Below are 6,000 nucleotides of genomic sequence, written 5' to 3' on the forward strand. Positions count from 1 at the left end.
TGTGAGGAGCAGGAGAGATCATGTGACTGCCCACTGAACACTGTAAATCGCTGGGGTAGTTCAGGCAGATGTAAGGCCAGATGGTGTAATATGTTGGGCCATGAATAAGAAGATAGATACCAAGAAGAGGAAGCCCTGGAGGGGAAGAAGACAAAAAAAAGGACAAATATTTAACATTAATTTAAATTTTAAAAGTTATTAAATAAATAAAAAACAGACAGAATCTCATTCTATCTCAAAGTTTTGTAATCTTACTTTCAGACTTGGAATCCGACTCTTGACTCTTCCATGCAAAGGTCACCGATGCCCACATCTGCGGTCAGCCCGGCCTGTCTTGCTGTCTCCAAGCTGGTTCCACATTTCAGGCCAATAAACAGCATCTGCAGCTGCCCCTCAAATGCATTCCACCCAGCCAGGGCCCTCAGCACAGGATGTCTGGGTACAGTAAGATCATGCCAAGTGTGAACCTTTGGCCAGAAACAAGCCAAAGAGATAAGTATTGCCAGGGTGGAGCGGATATTTTTCAGGATAGCCGAGAGGCACGCCTCTCTCCCTCCAGACCTTCGTCAGTTAGATGGCATTTTTATAGCTCTTTTTTAAAGCCTGGACTAGGAGTTCGGGGCAGAACTGAATGCTTCTCGTGTGCTCCTCTGCATATAGACACGGCAGAGCGCTCTGCTTCTGTGTCCAGGAAGTAATCACAACCCTAGTCAGCCCGTCTGGCACTTCACAGCAGGAACAGTGATGGCGCACTTTCTGCGGTGCAGTATTACCACGTGCCAGGTGCTCTTCTGAGCGCTTCACACTTACCTCATTTCAATCCTAACAGCCCTGTGATGAAGGTCCTAGTATCATCCTTATTTTGTAGATGAAGAAACTGAGCTACAGAGAGGTTAAGTAACTTGCCCCAGGTCACCAAACAAGTGCACAGCAGGGGGAACTTAACCCAGGCCATTGTGCTCCAAAGTCTGTCTTCTTAACTGGTACATAATACTGGGCTTTGCAAGATACTTTCACTTGTTTCATTTTTTTTTTTTTTTTTTTTGAGACAGAGTCTCACTTTGTTGCCGGGGCTAGAGTGCCATGGCGTCAGCCTAGCTCACAGCAACCTCAAACTCCTGGGCTCAAGCAATCCTTCTGTCTCAGTTTCTCGAGTAGCTGGGATGACAGGCATGTGCCACCATGCCCGGCTAATTTTTTCTATATATTTTTAGTTGGCCAATTAATTTGTTTCTATTTTTAGTAGAGACGGAGTCTTGCTCTTACTCAGGCTGGTCTTGAACTCCTGACCTTAAGCAATCCTCCTACCTCGGCCTCCCAGAATGCTAGGATTACAGGCATGAGCCACCGCGCCTGGCCTCACTTGCCTCATTTAAGCTTGACAGCAAACCTGAGAGCAAAGTAACATAGATGTATTATTATTCCTGTTGATAGATGGGAAACTAAAGCTCAGAAACTCCACCCCAGTTTAAAACCCATGGTTTCAACTGTAAAGTGGGGACGATGACCCGAGGTTTCTCACCAGATCCCATGCCCAGGGGCAATGTGTCAAAGGGCCATTAATAGCTCTTCTTCATCAATCTTGAAAGTGACTGGGGCAGTCCCTCCTTGGAGACCTTTTCTCACCCACCCCAGGAGTGGAAGGTCCACTCAGAGAAGGCTGAACAAATCTTCACAGTGCCAGACCCATCTGTTCCCTCTCCAAGCCTGAGAAATGGAACAGATAATGGGGGCCTACTGGACACAATTCAGCCCTGGCTCTATTGTGGAAGAGTGTAAAGATGTTCTCTCCTCCCCTGAGTCTTTCCTGATCCTACCTAATTTGAACTAATTGCTTCTACCTTCAAACTCCCAGTTGCACTTCATGTTTTTATGCTGCTCCTTTGGGTCCTTCCCAATTTCTGTGTTTCCTTATATAATAGTTATTTGTGTCATTTCCCTATTTCTGCCCTTCCTATGGACAGGGACAGGGTCTCACTATCTCCAGGACCCCTATGCTGTGCAGCATGGTGTGAAATAACAGCATGCAATGCTCTGGAGGAGCCCCACCTCTCCTGAGCTGTTCTGCATCATTTGATGTTGACTTTCACATGCCCTTGCTAGTGACCACTGAGTGAATAAGTTCACTGAGAAGATACGTGCCCTAGCCCAGCCTCTGCATAAAGAGACGATATCCCCAGCCTGGCTTCTTGCCTATGAGTAATTTTTTTTTTTGAGACAGAGTCTCACTCTGTCACCCAGGCTGGAGTGCAGTGGTGTCATCATAGTTCACACTGCAACTGCAAACGCTTGGGTGCAAGTAATTCTCCTGTCTCAGCCTCCCGAGTAGTTGGGACTATAGGCATGTGCCACTGCACCCAGCTAATTCTTCTATTTTGAGTAAAGACGGGGTCTCACTATTGTTCAGGCTGGTATCAAACTCTTGAGCCTGAGTTATCCTCCCACCTCTCTTGCGTCATTTGCAATGTCCTTACTAAAGTTCTCTTCCTTATTTCCTAGGAAATCATCTAATAAACTCAGTCACTCTGAGCCGTAGAATTATAGAGTTGGAAGGAGCCTTATCATAGTACAGTCAAGGAAACTGAGGCCCCACTCAGCATCTGTTTTTGGAGAAGAGTAAGAATGACACCAGATGGAACACTAAAAAGTTGGTAATGTGAAGAAAACAGGTAACTAAGCATATATTTTAACCAATGACAATTTAGTTCATTTCAAAAGTTAAGGGTTACCCAGCCAAGCTCCAGTCTACTTGGTTTTATAAAGATCTCTTTCTCTGCAAGTCAGTATGCTCAGGAAAAATGACCTTCCTGGATTCATATGGCACAACTCTAAGAGGTGCCAATCACATCAAGCCTGTATGAATGGCATGGCGCCCCCTAGAGTTGTTCAGTTCATAACCTGCAAGACCCAACATGGCAGCCCTCTTTGTTCCTGCTCCACACTAACATGGGCTTTGATGCTGAAGTCCAAATACATTCAGTTATTTCTGGGGACACTGAGTTCTTTGTGGCAACAGCAAAGAGCCTATCCATCCCACCAGCCCCCGTCTTTTGTCCTCACTGGGGATGGGCTGCACAGCACACACACTGCCTCCAACATGTGTAGGCCTGCCTATGGGGAGTTCTCTGGGAAGAAGAGTATCACGAGTGGTAAGGCATGCAGTCATTATCCTTTCTGTTTCATGTCCTCCTGGGAAGCTCGTTTGTTCTTTGTGCATCTGGTTCTGAACTGCAGCGAGACGGTGGAAGTATATTACAGGTAGGCTTCCCACACCCATCCCCTAATCCCTCAAGACAAAAGGTGATTGGGCAGCATGAATGAGGAGGTGAGGTCACAGTTCTCGCTGACAGCCAGAGCCTAAGGAATCAGAAAAAGCAGAGGTGGAAAAACAGGAACCACATGTTACTATAGCAAACAAGGAGATTCATGTGTACACAGCTTGTGATTGAAGCCACCATATTCTTACAGCCCATGACATAAACAGGGATGAAAAGGCATCTCTTCCTCCTTTTCCAGGGCCAACCTGAAGGGACTCTATGCCCCTCTGACTACTTGTCACAGGCATTTGTCATTATGATTTTTGCAAACTACTCCTTGCTCCTAGAAACTCAATTTTCATACCTAAGAAAACCTTGTATGGGATTAGGGGAGCATCCTAGGGATCCTTCCAATGTTTTACAGACTGAGATCTGATCATTCGGTATCCATTGTCTTTTGTCTGAATTGTTTTGTTTCAATGGTACATATTCAGAGTAGCAATAATCCAAGCAAGACAAAAAAGTACAAAGAGAATGAGAATTGTATGAAATCCCACTATCCATAAATGACAACTTTGACATTTTGCTGAATACCCTTCCATGGCACACATAGTATGTACACATAACTGTACACAACCACACTGCCCCGGACCCAGATCCACTCACAGGATGCCAGAGGAGTCCTTTTTATTCTTTAATTGGATATTGGATATTGGTATTACCTACTATCTAAAACGAGACATCAAATGATCCTGCTCTTACTAACCATTTACATGTTTGCAGTTCTTTGTAGCTGAAAAGCAAATGTGTTCTTGATCCCATATAGCTCTGAAGCTGGAAGGGGAATAATGCTCTTCCCTCTTTGTATATTTAATTCTAATAATCCCTCACATTTGTGTAGCACTTTTCAATTTCGGACAGCTCTTTCACATTATTTTATTTGATGACCACAGAGTGAGATGATCAAGAGTCAGATATGTGATAATAATCCAGTGACAGTGGTGGTAGCCTTAGCTACATTCACTGAGAAATGAGTGTGTTGCTAGGCTTTGTGCTAGGTCCGTTACACGCATTGTCTCATTTAATCCTCATAATCCCATGTTAAAGACAATATAACTAAAGCTTAGAGTGGTTAAGAAATTTTACCAAATTTCCACGGCTAATCCAGGTGGAATTCTAATCCAGGTGTGTCTGACTTTAAAATTCTCTGTTACCAACCACTGCATCATGCTGCCTCTTTTTTTTTTTGGCATACAATAGATTATATATTTCAAATACATGATTTGATAAATCGTGACATATGTTTGCAAGTGTGCAGCCAACCCCACCATCCACAGGGAAGTTGTCCATCACGCCCCACCCCACAGCTTCCTCCCTCTGCTCATCTGCTGTTTCTGTCGCTATAGATTCATTTGCATTTCCTGGAGTTTTATATAAATGGCATCAGACCTTAGGAGGTCTTTTGTGCCCGGCTTCTCACGCTGAGCATGATGTCTTGAAGGTCTGTGCACAGGGTTGCACGGCCCAGTGGTCCCTTCCTTGTTACTACCGAGTCGTATTCCACTGTATGGCCTTGCTATCTTTCGTTTATCTGCCCATCGGTGCATGGGCATGAGGGTTGTTGGTAGACACCTTGCCTATTATGCATCAAGCTGCTATGAACATTCGCGGCCAAGTCTGTGCACTTTCATGGCTGTTGAGTTAAATGCCTTGGGATGGACCAGGTGGTATGCTAGACACCTGTTGCATGCTTTAACATGCTGCCTCTTGTAACAACTAATCTTTGTGCACTTTATAAAAAACTTCAACGTATGTTGTTATCTCTGTTTCATAGGTAAAGGAACTAAGGCCAGAGAGGTTAAATGATTTGCCCAAAGTCTAGAGCCAGGATTCTAACTGTTTCAATTCTACCTCTGTGGCTGTTTCTACTACGCTGTACTGTCTCTGTCCTCAAAGTAAAGATGCTGGATCTCAAGACTCTTCTTTCAAGTCTCCAGGAAAGGGAGTTTTTATTAAGATCATTCAAAAATCCTTCTTGCTGCAACAAAATCGCAGTTCCTTCTTCAGTGGGAACAAAGGTCAGCCTCTTCCACAGAGAATGACTCCCTTGTCACTTCATGCACTGGTTGGAAGAAGGAGGTGAAGTTTGTAGAGCTCAAATCAGGTCCAAATCTTTCCTTCTTTATGACTTTCTTGTGCGTTTGGCATGCGGCAGAGTTGGTCTGTCTCCTTTTCTTTTCTTTTCTTTTCTTTTCTTTTCTTTTCTTTTCTTTTCTTTTCTTTTCTTTTCTTTTCTTTTCTTTTCTTTTCTTTTCTTTTCCTTTTTTGAGACAGAGTCTCACTGTTGCCCTGGCTAGCTAGAGTGCCATGGCATTAGCCTAGCTCACAGCAACCTCAAACTCCTGGGCGATCCTTCTGCCTCAGTCTCCAGAGATGCTGGGACTACAGGTATGTGCCACCGTGCCTGGCTAATTTTTTCTATTTTTAGTTGTCCAGTTAATTTCTTTCTATTTTTAGTATAGACGGGGTCTCTCTCTTGCTCAGGCTCGTCCCGAACTCCTGAACTCGAGCAAGCCTCCCACCTCTGCCTTTCAGAGTGCTAGGGTTACAGGCGTGAGCCACCACACCAGGCCTGTTTCATTCTTTTCTTTCAGAGAGGAGGAGAAGGAGTGTTTATTCTTGAGGATATGAAACTAGAGATTATGAAACCAAACAGAGTGAGATGCAGGGAAACCATTTAAGC

This window comes from Microcebus murinus, chromosome 10 (assembly GCF_040939455.1).
Source record: "Microcebus murinus isolate Inina chromosome 10, M.murinus_Inina_mat1.0, whole genome shotgun sequence".
Classification (NCBI taxonomy): Eukaryota; Metazoa; Chordata; class Mammalia; order Primates; family Cheirogaleidae; genus Microcebus; species Microcebus murinus.